This window comes from Paramormyrops kingsleyae, chromosome 5 (assembly GCF_048594095.1).
Source record: "Paramormyrops kingsleyae isolate MSU_618 chromosome 5, PKINGS_0.4, whole genome shotgun sequence".
In the NCBI taxonomy this organism is placed as follows: domain Eukaryota; kingdom Metazoa; phylum Chordata; class Actinopteri; order Osteoglossiformes; family Mormyridae; genus Paramormyrops; species Paramormyrops kingsleyae.
This window is the reverse complement of record NC_132801.1, coordinates 20,897,135-20,914,877: the sequence shown is the minus strand read 5'-3', so window position 1 is coordinate 20,914,877 and position 17,743 is coordinate 20,897,135. Positions and strand designations below refer to the sequence as shown.

Here is a 17,743-nt window from a genome sequence, read left to right as displayed (position 1 = left end):
CAACATAATTCAGAAGGTATTGTAGAGTACTGGTGGTTTTTATGGGGCAGAAGATTGTCACGGAGCAGGAAAAGCATACAATAGAAGAAATCAAACTAAAGATTTTACTAGATAAACCTACAAAAACAAGAAAGAGGCCCCTTTACAAACAACAAAGAAAGCACAATGACTAAGGGCCCGAAACTCATTAAATACAAGGAAACAACATTTAAAAGCCCCCACTCCTCAAACCCTGGTGCCAGCTTCTTCCTGACCTTACCCATTCCTCCCCTAACCTCCCTCTCCACCTCCTGACACTTAAACGAACCCCTAAATAACTCCCACAATACACTGAAGTTAATAACAGTCATCTGTATTTCGTTAATGAGGTCACCTGTTGGCCCGGAGGTGGTTAATCATTTGCCACTGCAACACAAAACATCACCTAAACCTCACCCAGTGTCCTTACTTTCCCTGCAGTGTCTCACAGTAAGGTTGGTAAGAGGAGGCATAGTACAAAATAACAGCTTTCTGTGCCTAAATACTTACTGAGCTCACTCTAGTTTATTATACACTATAAATATTATACACATTATATTTGTAGGGGTGGCATGGTGTTGCAGTGATTAACACTGTTGTCTCCCATGGTTTGAATCTCCGCCATGGATCTCTGTGTGTGGAGTTTGCATGTTCTCCCCACGTTGACATGGGGTTTCCTCTGGGTACGCTGGTTTCCCCCCACAGTCCAATAAAATGGCAAGGTTAATTGGCGTTACCAAATTGCCCATATATATGAATGATATGTGAGTGTGCCCTGCGATGGGTTGACAGCCCATCCTGAGTTGTTCCCTGCCCTGTGCTCATGGGCTCCTGACCCTGAATTTGGCAAGTGGTTAAACACAGATGGACATTATTTTTATATCCCCATTATAAGTCTGAGTGTTTGATGCTACCTATTTGGTTTTCCAGAGCAATTTAAAGCTTAATTACAAATAATATAGCTATTTCCTATAACAGAATTCATTCTTATTTGATTTCCATGGATTTGAGAAAGTGACACAAAATATGATTGGATAATAAGGTGATTTAGCTCCCAGAAACTGGACACAGTGTTACATAGTGTCACGTCACGACAGGAGAAAGATGAGCCAAATGTAGGCTGTCAGCAGGTACAACCCTCATGGGCAAGTTTATTGTGGAAACCAGGCAGGGCAGCACACGCAGACAGATGACAATGGCAGAACAGGGAACACAGAACTAAGATGTGCTAATATACATGACTAACAGAGGATTAAACACAAGGCAGCCGTGTCTGGTTAACAAGAGGGCAGGGACAAGAGGTAAGACTGAAGAACTTCAGGCACGGCTGATTAGAGGCCATGTTGAATCTCAAGGACGCCTCAGCCTTGCTTGTTAAATTGAAAGATGAACGTGTGAGTCTCCTAAACTGTGTATCTGTAAAAATCACACTCAGGAGGGTAACTGAGCATAAGAAATCCATGTAGTATTGGGTAACACTTTACATTAACTGCACCTTCATGATGCATTTATTATGCATTCATAGAATATTCAGTGTTATTGATGTATACTAAAGCTGTTAACGTATGTTAGTTAATGCATACCTAAATGCTGTTTATGAATGTTTTATGAATGCTTTATAAAAGCATTATGAACTTGCAGTTAATGTAAAGTGTTAGCAGTTATTAAATGATAAATATGTAATGTCTGATTACATCAGGGCACTGAGTCAGCTGTTGATAAATCACAAGGATAAGCAATGCTTCATAGTAAAAGCTCCACTTCAATCTAATCCATGAAATAAGGTGTGAATCCAGCCCGTCCTGGGCATTCAAATCTGTTCATCAGTCAAAGTCCATGTAAGATATTTGTTTGCAAAGACTGTGATGGGAAAAATGGAGAATGCAAGATACCTGACTGTAAAGCATAGTGGGAGATGTTCAGGTGGACACATAAAAGTTTTGGTTCATTTGTAAGCGGTTAATTCCTGAGTGTCTGATTTTTTTTCTCTGTAAATGGATAGGAATAAAATTAACTATCCAGTTCTGCGGCTTATTTAAATGTGCCCATTGAATAACTTGCTTTGCAGACAGACTTGGTTTTATCTTTTCAGAGATGCAAGTCAATTCTTTCAAACATATGCTCAAGGAATGTATTCAAATCAAGTACTAAGATCCTGTCCCGGCCTTGTGCCATGCTTCCTGGGATAGGCTGTAGACTCAACATGACCATGTGCTGGATATGCTGCATGGATAACAGACGAAGGGACACAAATGAGGTAAACTGCCTGTAGGAGTTAGCAATCACATTTGGCCAGCCCACCACTTGGACTTCGCTCAAAGTGACTAGTGGAAGTGGACAGCTCTCTGGTGGTGAGAGCTGAAAGTGAGAATAGAGGAGAACCAGGAAGCATTTTGTCAGGGGACCAGGAAGAGACTATTGGCAGGCAGGAAAGTGGTCAGGCGAACAGGGAGAGCTGGAATCAGCAAAGCCTGGGAAAGCAGAGGGTGTTTCTCAATACCGAGAACGCAAAGATCGTACCTGTGTTCTTGGCAAGACCGATCTTGCTAACTTGTCACCCGAGAACGAACTTGGAGCGCAATGAGTCATTGGATTGGTCTCATTTGGTGAGGATGCATCCAATGTATCTTTGATATTTGGAGCAAGAACGACATCTGGGGATTTTTACCGTCCTCTGTACTTGTATTCTTAGCATTGGAACTGGTCCTCGGCAATGGATAAAAGGAAAGACATGGTAAAATGGGTAGACGAGAGCACAGGTACGGTCAAGTACACATATTGAGAAACACCCAGAATGTCAGGGACAGGTATGATGTCATGATAAACAAAACCCTGTGACATAAACTCAGAAGAAACCAAGAGCTTGTTTTCCTCGTGGTCTCCTTTCGCATAAGTGTGGAGCATAAGCAGCTCAGATTGCCCTCTTGTGGCCTGCAGGTCCATAACAGAAAGGAGATCTGAAAAGGGAAATGTTATAGTTCAAATATTCACTCTATAGGCACAGTAAGACTGTTGACAAACACTTATCATATTTTAATATTTTTATTCTGTTTTTATCCATATAAGATGTGCAATTCAGTTCTTTTCACAGTAGTACTTTAATTGTATGACTTTTTATGTCCAGCTGTTAGAAAACCAAACAGCATGTTATTGTTGTCGCTTTTTAGCACTTTTGTGTTCCCATTCACATTCAGTTAATGAACCTTTACACATTTCCTCAGCAATGTGGCCATGAATAGTCTCTGCTTCTCTGTGTCTTTCCTTTTATCCTTTAACTCAGTAAAAGAAGAAGCACAAAGAAAAGAATGCAGATGTCCTTGATCAACAAAGGTACAAAAAATAACAGGGGTCTTTTTTTCATTCACACATTTCAGCTGATATTTTGGTAAAGCATTTCTCAAATATTCAATTGCACGGGCATCCTAATAATTTTAGGATGCATTTTGTTTATTGCTAAATATATATTATATATATTAAAATTTTCAGATATATAATGAAGCAACACATCTATATGTCAGAGAGAGCAGAAAATCAAAAAGTCCACCACAATCTAGGATTCTAGGATTTCCATCCACTGAGGTGGACTTCATGGCATTAATGAGACAGTCATAGAAATTAAACCTCATGCATGTGAATCAGAGGAAATGCAATTAATAAATGCAATTATGTGTTGTGATAATATAAATAGTTATTCAGACTGTGTTGTCAACCCTTAAACATTACAGAGCAAGATTCAAAACAATTAAGATATAAGGACAAAAATAAAAGACAATAGGGAAAAAAAGCTCTGCACTCAAAATCTGACACTCTGCCTGAAATACTATTACACTTTACATATTTAGCAGATGCTTTTATTCAAAGTGACAATTAACAGAGCTGGGTCAGACAGTCTCTGGCAAAATTGGAGACTGAGGGCCTTGCTCAAGGGACCAATAGTGAAATCACTTTGCCAAGCACGGAATTTTAACTGGTGACCTTCGGATTAAAGAGACAGCAGCCAAATCCGCTGAGCCATACACCACCCCAAAGTCACCTACCTGGCAACTCTTATCTGCCCTCTTCTTCCGGTATGTCTGTAAGAAAGCATTGCTCTTTATATGCCAGTTCAATATTTCACAGTTGAAACAGTTACCAGAAAGTGTGAGTGGTCACAGCAAACACTTGATTTTGTTTCTTGCCACAAAGTCATGTGGCTAGAAAGTTCAACAATGTATCAAACAAAATCTGAAACATTTGGACATTTCAGGGAGGGTCATATGGTAGACACTTTTCTGAGGTGGTTTGGTAGTTTATTCATCGGATCAAATCAAGAAGCTATTTGGAGATTCTTGTGTTTCTGTTCATTTGTTAGTTCTTTGGTTAGATGGCTCATGATTTGAATGTTTAAAACCAAACGTGGAAGAGAACAAGTTATGTTTACATTGAACCTTCACAAAATAACTTGTTTGTTTCTCTTTTTTTGTCTCCATCTGTAGTACATTAACAGTCGGGTAATTATGGTTCCTCAAAGATGGCTGTACTAGTATTACTACTGTACTGTACTACGAATTCACTAGATGGCACCAAATACATTTATACAATTATATGCAGAACAAAGTAGAAACCAATGACATTGTAACTTGCATTTTCAACAAGTGACCTTTATTTGTTGTGTGTCTTTTGAATTGTATTTCTTCCAGATTATTCATAATTTGACTAAAACATAATAGGATAATTACATTTTTAATTAAAAGACTTCAAGGGTTCCAAAATTAAAATACTGGGTTGTGATATGTGCTGTTGAGATGGTCTTTTTTTAATCCTGCTGAAAGGAATCACACTTTGAAAAGTATGATGTTTAATTTAAGCAGGTGATCTGACTCCATTTTTACACTTCTTTAAGGTACTGACAACTCAAAGGAATGTCTGAAAGACGAATCAGATGCACTCTTTTGGTTTATTTCATTAATTTTATTTAAACATTTCGATGCAAGAAAGGGGTGAGGATTAAGTTGGTAGGAATGCACCTTGATATGGCCACCAAAGGGGGTATGTGATGGAGGACACTGAAAGAAGATGTCATAATGCATGCAAATAAGGGAATCACAGAGGTGAAACTGACATCAGAGGGATGTCCTGCTTCAAAATATGAAATATTCCAGATATCACAATCAATGACGTAGACACTCTATTATCTGGCACACTGAGTGGTGGATCCCGGTAAGGGCAATATGGGCAATTGGCCAGGGCGGCAGCTCCTGAGAGGGTGTAAAGCTTGACATGGGTGCCACATGGACCGCTACTGGCTATTGTGTAGGACATACCCATTACATATACTGTAATACAGCATATCAGGGCCGGTCAGTCCTATAGGCAGCCACCTAGGATACCAACTTCTGAGGGGGTACGGACTTGCCAGCCAATTCCACTTTGCATCGGACAGGGGGCGCCAACAGTGATGCTCCCCTAGGGTGACACGCCGGCTAGGACTGGTACTGCAGGATATGCAACCACGCTGCCAAAATAACAGGCTAATTAACAGTCGCAAAACTGAGGTGTTTTATGGCATCATTCCCAACAGCAACTTTCACAACTTAACTGATCAGCAGGTGTAATTCGAAACTTAAACAAGAGTTTTAAAAGTAGAATACAGTCACTAAGGCCTATTCGTAAAAACTGAGCCTTTTTTCCAGTGTCTACAAGAAACTGCATGAATTGTCTAGAATTCATTTGCCGTAAATCTCCCAAAGCGAAATAAACTTCATAAATGTACTTAATTAACCCAATCTCTTCTATCCAACGTAATGAAAATCACTTCATTATCTACTTTCCTCAAAGTAATTTACGGAGCTATTCTCACACCTGCCCATTTTCTTCGAAAATCTGTTTATCTGATTGTTTAAGGAGATGCAAGACACAAACGTGGGCGTATTCAGGATTATCCGTCTAAGATGTTTGAACAGTCCTCGAAGATGAAAACCCCTAAATTGAAGTCAAGGTGGAAAAGTTGTGCAAACTTCGCAATTCGATTAAAACTGCCCCACAATCTATCTCCTGGAGTGCAGGGAAATAGATTGATCACACGTTCACTTTGATGAATATGCTGTCAGCGCCCCTGAAGGGCCAACACGTGGAATAAATGAATCTTAAAATAATTGCTCTGTTAGTGTAAATATTAAACGTTTATTAAAAGGGATTGTGCATGAGTGTCACGCGAAGAGACAGACAAGTAATCAACAAAACTTAATTGTGGGACATAGCTACAGCTTCTGTATTAGTTTCACGTCTCCATTCGTATTTGACATTAATCTCACCTTAAGCATCTTCGAGGGTGGGTGCAGATGGGTAGAAGTTGAAAAGTTGTGCTTGCCCATTTCCTTGCCAAATACGTTTCATTAAAATAATCCATAGTTGTGCCTAGTAAATAGTTTTGTAAATAGCTGGAGCAGTCGGTTTATCACTGATATCGTTAAATAAAGCATTCATCGTTTTTGTGCATGTTGGGCTATCTTAAAAAAAATGACCGATATCTCAAAAATGTATGTGCTTCCGCCTTTCGCTAATTAAAATAGCCTGTAGTCAGGGAAGCTAACACAAAATTGTGTTTGGGAGAAATTAAAGCATTTCGCAACAACAAAACAGGATTGGAAGTGGTTGCATTTGGACAGGATTGGACAATTTGGTTGTATTCCCTTAAAGTGTGTCTGTGTGTATATAGCGTGTGTGTGTGTGTGCGTATATATATATCCTTTTTATACCACTTTTGTTGGGATACAGTGTTACCCACTGAGCCCCACCCCTCTTAAAAAAATCCCAGTTGCATAAACATTCGTAATGGACAATAGTTTACACATGCATCTCAAAATAACATTTGTGTCAAGAAGTGCCTTATTTCATTTATTTATTTACTTAGGGGGTGTGGGGGCATTGAGCAATGAGAAATGGTCAATAGAGACAGATAAATACACTGTTATGAATAGAATGTGTCATGCGACACGTTGCTTAGCAGCAGATGAAACACTTTTTGCAGTAGATAGCGTGTCAGGAATAGCCTACATACTGTATATGTGCGTGCGTTTGTGTGTGTGTGTGTGTGTATACTAAACATCAAGAAAACACTCACAAATAGGTTGTGATGGTTATTTTAGTAGATCAACAACCCTAAATATCTGAAACATGCAATAGGAACCGGATATTCCATCCATCCATCCACCCAGAAATTTTGTGCCTTCTGAGAAAATGTCACCTCCCCCACAGCCTAATTTTACATATAATTTTTAATGTTCAAGGCCCCTGTCAAGTGCTGGGTCCCCTGAATCTTCCAGGGTATCCATGCCCCTCCAATGCCCCTTATTCTCTCTCACAATCATTTATCCAGTAAAGAGTTACAGGGATTACCTAGTATATTAAAAAACAAATAGCTTTTAAATTGTCAGCTAGATCCAAACATCTCACCTCAGGCCACAGAAATGTGGTGTCTGCCCTGGCTGACCGTATTTGGAAAGCGAGGGTCTAGCTGCTTTTGTGGGATTCCTGTCGTTCCAGGATGTTCCGGTGATATTTTAATGTGCACATGGGTCTGAAATGTCAGCTTGTCATTGAGAGTGAAAGCGCAGTCTTTTTTTTGTTGCATGATTCGCATGGATTTGAGTTTGTCGCCATGCTGTGAAGTATGGTTTGCAAGCAGTGCATCTTTTCTCTCAATGCACGAACATTGCATAAACACTCGCAGTTTGAGGTGAGCCTGGTCATCTGCTGCAAAGCCTTTGTCCTGATCTTTTTCTCCTCTGCATGATATTCAGTTTGTCTCCTTTGCACTTGTATGATTATTTTGTAATATTTTATCCATAACCTTTAATGATATGTTGTTAATTGTTGCTGTTCATTTAGATAAGAAGCGTGTTATATGATGTTCTTTTTACGTTTTCACCAGAAGGTGGCATAGTGTAGTCTCTTGAGCCTATACTTGAAAATCTTCAGTCGCTATACTTACCTCTACGTTAATGCAGATAACGGTGTTAAACATCACAAAAATACATTTCTATGTCTTTCATAATGTAGTTGTTTATGAAGGTATAGTCTGTATATATGTATATAAATAGCGCTGCAGCTGATTTACAACTTTATATTGTATGTTCATAAATTAAATATACCATAATTTCACACATAAATGTGGATTACTCTAACTGTTGTCTTACACCTAAGGGACTGTGGGTTAGAATTTCGAATTGTACAGGTTTCATTTTCATTTGCAGCCCTAACATGCAGTTAGGTGAATTGGTGATTGTAGTTTGCCTATATTACTTAATTGCTTGTACCCTACTAGGACTGACATGCCACCTGGGAGGGTCTGCTTTGTGCCCTTTGCTTCCTGGTATGGCTGTAGGTCCCCCGCAGCCCAGTACTGGATAAGTAGCAGTGGAAGATGAATGGATGATTGAAAATTTCCTCCAGTCTATATCAATTACAAGAGAACTGTGATATAAATTTTTTATCTGATTGAAATATGTGTTAATATGTTGGAGTGAAATTTGTACAGTGGAATCCGCTTATAGTGATCACATCTGTTTGGGTGAAATTGATTACTATAAGTGGATGATCATTATAACCATTTCCCCCCCCCCCTTTTTTTGAACAAACTGCCATTATGGATAATGTCAGGCACCCTCTGCACAGTGTCATAAACAACCAAAGGAGTATGCTCAGTGACAGGCTGCTTCTCAAATCCAGAACTAACAGACTTAAAAATTCCTTTGTCCCGCACGCCATCAAACTGTTCAACTCCTCATTGGGGAGCAGGATGGGGGACAGAAGGACATTCTATTGACTTTACAATAGACCACATGACTGTGCAATTAACCCGTGCAATAATTATTTATTATTACTATCATCCCACCGTTATTTGTTAGTCTTTCCTACTTTTTTATCTTAGATTTTTTTGTAATGTACTGCCGTACTGCTATGTGTGACTACACTATTAGGCCGGTGTATTGTTACTGCTATAAATTGCATTTACCAGAGGAACCTTCCCGAGGGATTAATAAAGTTTTTCTTGCTGTCATTACTTCAAAGTATTTCGTCACCTTTCAGTTTCTTTCCCCAGTCCGGTCATTAACGTTACGTGTGTTATGCAGTGTGTTACTCTGTGAATAAATCCCTTTTGTTCGTATCCACGACTTCTTTTGCCTGCTTCCCTGTGCCGATCGTGACACTCAGGCAGATTATCATCTAATTAACATTTGTATATTTATTACACTAATATAAGGTAATAGAACGTACAGCCTCACTATTTACAGAATTTTATTGACTCTCAAAATGCAGTACAGCTGTTTCAAACACTTTTCAAATTACAATACAGTATAAATTAAATTACTGAACTTTGTATAATTCAAATACGCTAAAATACTATAAGGCCAGCGGTTTCTGCATGTCCCGGCATGCCTTACGAGTGAGTGTATATTACAGCCCGTGTATGTCTTGTATGTGTGTGTATATATATTTATATATTATATACACACACACACACACACATGCACACATATATAGCCCTTGTTTGTATTTTATAGTGTAGGTAATTGTTGTGCTGTGTATTGTTGTTGCTTGTTGTGCAGTCCCTTTAAGGAGTAACATAAAGAACAACTTAGTATCAGTCCGCCTCTTGTCGTTTTCATTCCTGCTCAGCGCTTCAATACAGTACAATATTGTACTGCCACGCAGTCTTACTAGTGCAGCACTGTACTGTAAGAGCAATAAACTTCAGCTTCCTTTCAGCAGCCTGGAAGAGGAATTGAGAGTTGCTCGCATAAGAGAGGCACTTGCCTGTCAAGAATCCATTGACTCCAGAGTTGCATCAGCAGGCATTGTGGTGAGGACTGGCAGGAAGTTCAGAGCTCAAGAGGGGCTGGAGCTGGCTGAATCTCGACTAAGACACAGGACTTTGTTGGGCACGGTAGCCATCTGACGAGAAGGGTTGGGGGCCTTCACACAGCCAAGGTGCGACCTGGCCCAGGGAAAGGACAGATGCCATCTTGTCCTGGAGGAGGTGCGGGCAGGTCTTGAAGAGGTGAGGACCAGCAGGATGGTGAGCATGCGGCAGCAGGGAGCATCAACAAGGTGGGAAGGAGCGCTGGGGAGGAAGCTGACCTGGAATGACATCTGGAAGGCAGCTCCTGGAGGACGCTACCACTGGCACCACGACCAGGTACTGAAGACAGTGGCTGAGACCATCTCCAATTCAGTGGCCAAGAAACACATCCGCAGCCAGAGGGCAGTACCTTTTGTGAAAGCTGGAGAGAAGCCACGAGCACAGCCAATACCAGCAGCCGGCCTACTTTCATCGGCATCAGACTGAGAACTGCGAGTTGACTTGGGCAGGTTGCTAAAGTTCCCAGAGTATGCTACACCAACCAGACGTGGTGCTGACATCTGTCTCGTCTAAGCAAGTCCTCGTATTGGAATTAACAGTCCCCTGGGAGGACCGCATGGAAGAGGCCAATGAGCGCAAGCGGCTCAAATACAGCGAGCTCATAGAGGAATGCCGGAGGAGAGGCTGGAAAGCCTGTTGTGACCCAATAGAGGTTGGATGTTGGGGCTTTGTGGTCTGCTCCCTATGCAAATCCTACATCCTCCTCAGCATTACAGGAGCTGCAAAGAGGAAAGCCATGAAGTCCACCACAGAGGCTGCAGAGAAAGCCTCCAGGTGTATTTGGATAAAAAGGTCCGAAACGTGAGCCAACGCTGCTGGGACACAAGTCGGGGTCTGATCAGTCCTAGCTTGGTCGCCTGAGGGAGGGTGTCTGATGTTGAGACCCAAAACACCCGAGGATATCAGGGAACATCACTGATGATGTGTCCCAGCGCATCCGCAGATGTATCTACTCACCTTTCAACTGGCGTGACCAGTGGCTCCAAGGAAGAGATTGGGTGACAACCAAGTAACTGGAGAGACAGTGACAGCATGAAAGATGGTGTCCGGGGCTGGAAGGGTTAGCACCCCGATCTGCATCTCCCGTGAGGGAGAACCCAAGCAAGCTGCAGATCAACCCACAGAGAAACACCCCCAGGGGAGTCCGAGAGGGGGGAAGGATGAGCACCCCAATAGGATGGACCTAATGATGATGACCTTGGAAAACGGACTATCGACCATGACAAGCAGATGCTTCTGCAGCAAGGTCTGCAACAACGATCGAGGCATAAAAATCCATCAGAGCCAGATGAAATGCTTGGTGCAGGAAAATGCAGCACGATGCACAGGATTAACGCTTGATGAGACGCAGGAGGAGCCTGGCCCAGAGACAACCCACAGAGCCCAGAACCTCCAAGTGCCCTGCACTACAACTCCCAGCAGAGTAGTCCCAAATCATCATATTAAGTGGCCTCAAGCAAAGCAGCATGGGCTATGGCAACAGTTTGATGATGATACATCCAAAATCATCAACTCAACAGCAAAGGGAGACGTAGAAAGCCAACTCAAGTACCTGACCACCATAATCACAAGCTTCGGGGACGAAAGGTTCGGTGTTAAAGAGACCAAGTCCAACAAGCCCATTTATACCAACAACTGCAGGGCAGATGAGATCCACCAGCTATGGAAAGAGCTGCATATCCTGCTGTAACATGCACTGCACGTGACTTGGCTGGTGCAAGTGCAACACGTCCAGTTTGAAACAATATTTATAACAGATCAACTAGGTCCGACTACAGGAGGACTAAAAAACACTTGGGCACAACCACTCAACAAATTATTTATGACAACCTATTTATTAACATGCTGCTGTAAGCAGGAATAAATGAATTCTAACTATATTACAGGTACCCAAAAAAAAACTAAGCATAAGAAACTAAATCGGATTTGATAGGCTGGAGCAGTTCTGATCCAGGTCTTCTTCAGTATCCTTGCCAGAAGGATGACAGACTTCCTCTTAAAGAACAAGTATATCGACACCTCAGTACAGAAGGGCGGCATTCCCGGAGTTCCTGGTTGCCTAGAACACACCAGAGTGATCACCCAGCTGATCAGGGAGGCACGTGAGGGGAAAGGGGACCTGGCAGTATTTTGGCTGGACCTTGCTAATGCATATATATCAATCCCCCACAAGCTGGTGGAAATTACTCTGGACTGTCACCACATACCCGTCAAGATCAAAGACCTCATCCTGAACTACTATGGGAACTTCAGGTTGAGAGTGACATCAGGGAGCATAACATCCAACTGGCACCGGCTCAAGAAAGGTATCATAACTGGCTGTACAATTTGAGTTATCCTGTTTGCCCTTGCCATGAGTATGTTGGGGAAGGCAGCTGAGATGGAGTGTAGAGCCCCCCTGTCCAAGTCAGAAATTCGACAGCGCCCCATTCGAGCCTTTATGGATGACCTGACGGTTACCACAACATCAGTGCCTGGATGCCGGTGGATCCTTCAGGGCCTGGAAAAGCTGACCTGCTGGGCTAGGATTAGTTTTAAACCAACTAAATCTAGGTCTATGGTCCTGAAGAGAGGGAAAGTGGTGGAGAAGCTTTGCTTCTTTGTGGATGGCGTGATGATACCAACTATCACTGAGAAACCAGTCACAAGCCTAGGCAAGGTTTTCGACTGCAGCCTCAGAGACACAGCATCAGTCCAAACTACCATTAAGAAGCTTGAAGCTTGGTTGTCTGCAGTAGACAAGTCTGACCTTCCTGTCAGGTTCAAGGCATGGTTATACCAACACGGTATTTTCCCTCGCATCCTCTGCCCGCTATTGGTGTATGAGGTGACTATGTCTACTGTAGAGACCTTGGAGAGAAAGATCAGCTCCTTCCTCCAAAGATGACTGGGCCTGCCACACAGTCTTACTAGTGTAGCACTGTACGGCAAGAGCAATAAACTTCAGCTTCCTTTCAGCAACCTGGAAGAGGAATTGAGAGTTGCTCGCATAAGAGAGGCACTTGCCTATTAAGAATCCAGTGACTCCAGAGTTACATTAGCAGGCATTGTGGTGAGGACTGGCAGGAAGTTCAGAGCTCAAGAGGGGCTGGAGCTGGCTGAATCTCAACTAAGACACAGGGCTTTGTTGGGCACAGTAGCCATCGGACGAACAGGGCCCACAGCCACGGTGCGACTGGGCCCAGGGAAAGGACAGATGCCATCTTGTCCTGCAGGAGGTGCGGGCAGGTCTTGAGGAGGTGAGGACCAGCAGGATGGTGAGAATGCGGCAGCAGGGAGCATCAACAAGGTGGGAAGGAGCGCTGGAGAGGAAGCTGACCTGGAATGACATCTGGAAGGCAGAGCCACAGCGTATAAAGTTCATGGTCCAAGCTGTGTGCGACGTGCTAACAAGCCCAGCCAACCTGCACGTCTGGGGAAAGAGTGACTGTCCAACATGTCCTCAATGCCCAGGAAGGGGCACATTGGAATACATCCTTAGCAGTTGCCCAGCAGCCCTCGGAGGAGGACACTACCGCTGGTGCCACGACCAGGAACTGAAGACAGTGGCTGAGATCATCTCCAATTCAGTGGCCAAGAAACACATCTGCAGGGCAGTACCTTTTGTGAAAGCTGGAGAGAAGCCACGAGCACAGCCAATACTAGCAGCCGGCCTACTTTCATCGGCATCAGACTGGGAAATGCGAGTTGACTTGGGCAGGTAGCTCAAGTTCCCAGAGTATGTTACACCAACCAGACGTGGTGCTGACATCTGTCTCGTCTAAGCAAGTCCTCGTATTGGAATTAACAGTCCCCTGGGAGGACCGCATGGAAGAGGCCAATGAGCGCAAGCGGCTCAAATACAGCGAGCTCATAGAGGAATGCCGGAGGAGAGGCTGGAAATCCTGTTGTGAGGTTGGATGTCGGGGCTTTGTGGTCTGCTCCCTATGCAAAACCTACATCCTCCTCAACATTACAGGAGCTGCAAAGAGGAAAGCCATGAAGTCCACCACAGAGGCTGCAGAGAAAGCCTCCAGGTGGATTTGGATAAAAAGGTCCGAAACGTGAGCCAACGCTGCTGGGACAGAAGTCGGGGTCTGATTAGCCCTAGCTTGGTCGCCTGAGGGAGGGTGTCTGATGTTGAGACCCGAAACACCCGAGGATATCAGGGAATATTACTGATGATGTGTCCCAGCGCATCCGCAGATGTATCTACTCACCTTGTACACAAAGTACAGGTTTCGCCATTGCGTCTCGGTGGCTAGTTATTGGAGGTTTATCATAAGCTTAGATAAATCTGTATTTGTTATTGAGAGAAAATTAATTTCTTTTTCCCGTCATGTTTTCTGTGCGTGCAGCATTAGTCTCAGGTAGCTAGAAAAAAAAAGAGTTAGCGTAGTTTTTTTTCCATGTGTTGTCATGTATAAAAAGACCCAAAATGAACATTGTAAGTGGACTACTTGATTATTAAAAACAAATTATTTAGTATTTGTATAGGATTGATTCTGTGTCAAGCTTTTTTTGATTCATATAAGCGGACAATCACTATAACCGTGATCACTGTAAGCCGGTTCCACTGTATTTGCCGATAATAATGATCATGGTGTTTTTTGTTAAAGTTTGAATCTGTCATCAGGTTGCTTCCACAGCTCTATCCTTTTCTACTTTGCTCATGTTCATTACTGGCTTCTCAGTCCGATGCTGCTGTTGCCTCACAGCCGGTTATGCGTACCAGGCTGCACACTGAATGGTGTGGAATGGGAGCTGGTAAACAGCGGCCTCCTGTGTTATGGGCCCAGAGTTGGCTGACTGGGCCCTGCATGATAACTATCATTACAATGCTGACTAAATCATCTCAGCCTCAGCAGGATGACAATGCAGTGGTATATATAAATCATTACATTATTCAGTCATTATAATTTGTTATGATTTACGATTATGTACAAATATTTGTAATTATATTATGGCCACACTTCCAGCATTGAGGCTTAAGATGCTGTCCTCGCTCTGTTTGTGTGAAGTTTACACATTCTCCTCATGTTGAGCTGGTTTCCTCTGGGAACTCTGGTTTCCTCCTGTAATTCAGAGATATGCATGTAGGCTAACTAGAGTCTCTACATTTAATAATAACAACCCTTTTATTGATCTCCTTTTGCTTACCCCTTGCTCTACATGACACACATGCAGGTGAAAGCAAGCTTGGCAGTGATGGGCTGCCACCTGCAGTGGCACTTACGGAGTTGGAGGCTAAGGGCCTTGCTCTAGGGGGACAGACATGTGGCTATTCTGCCAAAGCAGCACTCGAACCAGTGACCGCCGTACTACCGGCACACAGGCTTCGCCTGCTGAGCCACACACCGGCCCCTCTGTATGTGGGCCCTCCAATAGACTGGTATCCTTACCAGGATGTACCTTTGCTCCAGGCTGAACGTGACCATGTGCTGGAGGGGAGATTGGAAGAAGGGGATGGATGGATACTAAAGCCAAAATACCTTCCTAATACAATTTGGTCATTTCTGTGCTCCAGTGACATTGTATATCATTTTCGCAATTGAGAAAAAGTACAGATAAGTGCTGACAATTTATAATAAACTTGTAAGATCCAGAAAACACTGTAAATCTCTGTATAAATCCATAAAGGAAAAAAGGACAGTTTTAATTCCCCTCTGCCCCCAGGAACTACCAAAGCTGTGAAATTCATGCTCTTTTTGTTCTTATTTGCTTTTGCAAATAGGCTAAAAACCTTATGCTCATTCCAGCACTTCGGGGGAATCCATCTGGCAACAATGCTACCATTTCATAAACACATGCCTCATTTATTGTTTGCTAGAAAATCATAGTGTGCAGTTTATGCAATTGTTCATGCAGCAATTAAAATGTCACATTCTACTCTATTTGTACCTTGGTAGTGACATGTGAGGTATACTCCAGAGGCACCTGTGTACAGAATCATGTGACATGGGGGTTGCACAGGGAAAGATACAGTATGGTACCAGGAAACAGGATGATGAGGGGGTCAACACTACTGAGGGAGTGTAAACGAAACAGGAAATGGAGCTCATTAGACATCAACAAAAGACCTTGTGGTGCAGATTAAAAAAAACAAACAGCTGTCAGGACAGGTATGTAGGTTGTGGTCTGGAAACCAGACAAAAACAGAACACATGAATGTACTTCTTAAACCAGCGACCTGGAACAGACTGTCTGTCTATCTATCTATCTATCTATCTATCTATCTATCTGCACAAACATCTATATATCCATTCATTCATAGAGCACCTAGTTTGGGTTTTTACTTAGACTAAAAAAAAATTACCTCAGATGTTTTTGCTTGTTTGCCTATTCACATCAGTCCTATTGAATTATTGTGAAAAGGATCTTAAGAAACAATATATGTTTCAGCCTTGCACACACAATGACTGAATGTATACATTTTAATTATAAGACACAGAAGTCCATAAATAAGTGTGATAAGACACATCGACTGACTTCAGTAATAAAGTGCCTATAGCCTGTCAGGGATACAGGAGCTTCACACAAAACTCCCTTTGTGTGCAGAGTCATGCAAAGACTGGCGACTACTTTGTGCCAGAAAATGCAACTTTTGATTAGATTTTCCACCCACTCAAAGTAACTATCATTTATAATAAAGTTTCAAGGATTTGCAGGATTTTTTTCCCAGTCTCTGCAAATGCATGAATAGGATTTTATGGACAGTATAAGCAAAGCTCATCAATAACTGGAGCTGGTCTACATGAAAAGCACAATCATTTGCCTTGCTACATCACATGCAGCTGTCCTTACTTATTCTTCTATACTGTGGTCCATTTGTAATGCTGCACATATCTATTACTTTTTTCTATTAATTTCTATATTGTCCTGTTTTGTCCTGCACTGCCTTGACTTGTATTGTACTACTGTCTGTCCTGCCTGGTCTTGATGTTTATCCTATGCATCAATAGGATAAACTGGCTGAGAGCTACATACCCTGCAACTGAAGCACAAGAATTTCACTGTGCTTCTCGGAAAACATGCGGCAATAAAACTTGGAACATTTTAAATGAAAACAAATGACACATAGCTCTTTAGCCTGTGCCTCCTATGTGAAAATAGCACTAGTGATTGGACCTTCTCAAAATAAAACGCTTGAAACGCCAAATCAACTTGCACAAACATGCCCGAGCATGTTCTAGTTTAAATCCTGACAGTTATGAGATGCTGACCAAACGCAAACTGATTTCTAAAAGTTTTACTTACATGGATAATCAAACTCTCGCTTACATAAATACTACTGTGGGTTTCTTTTAGCATTTTGGAGACTTCTGTCCCCAGTCAATCAAATTATACTGAAAGTTCAAACACTTGTCGAAGAATCAATATAAATCTTGTCTAATCAGTTTAGCAATGGTAACATCACCAGCTTTACCCACACCAGTTTACCCAGTCTTGAAAGCAGCAAAAAACGTTTCTCTTTGGTTTGATCCAGCAGTAGATAGAACAATATCAATAAAAGCATGATCTGTCCAAGGAGAAGATGAAGAATCAACAGAGATCACAGAAGTAATTAATGAGTCTGATACAAGCCGGATAATTCAAGTCAATACCGGAATTCTGTGAAAGGTCAGATTTTAACCAAGTAAATAAAGTTGTAGGATTCAAAAACCTTTAAGCATCAATGAGACTGAGAGACTGACAAAAGTTACTTAGGACTGGATTAATACTGGATTAATAGTCTGTGTCCCTCCTGGGTGGAACCCTATCAGCATTGAGATCAGGTGCCTCATTAAAGTTACCACCCACAATAACAAAAGATGAGGGATATTTAATCTTCAAACCAGTTAT

General features: G+C 42.2%; 1 pseudogene; it reads left to right on the top strand.

Annotated features, from left to right (window-relative positions):
• The first annotated feature begins 10,961 nt into the window (after nucleotides 1–10,961).
• LOC111842525 (uncharacterized) lies at nucleotides 10,962–13,969 on the top strand (annotated as a pseudogene).
• Nucleotides 13,970–17,743: the final 3,774 nt, after the last annotated feature.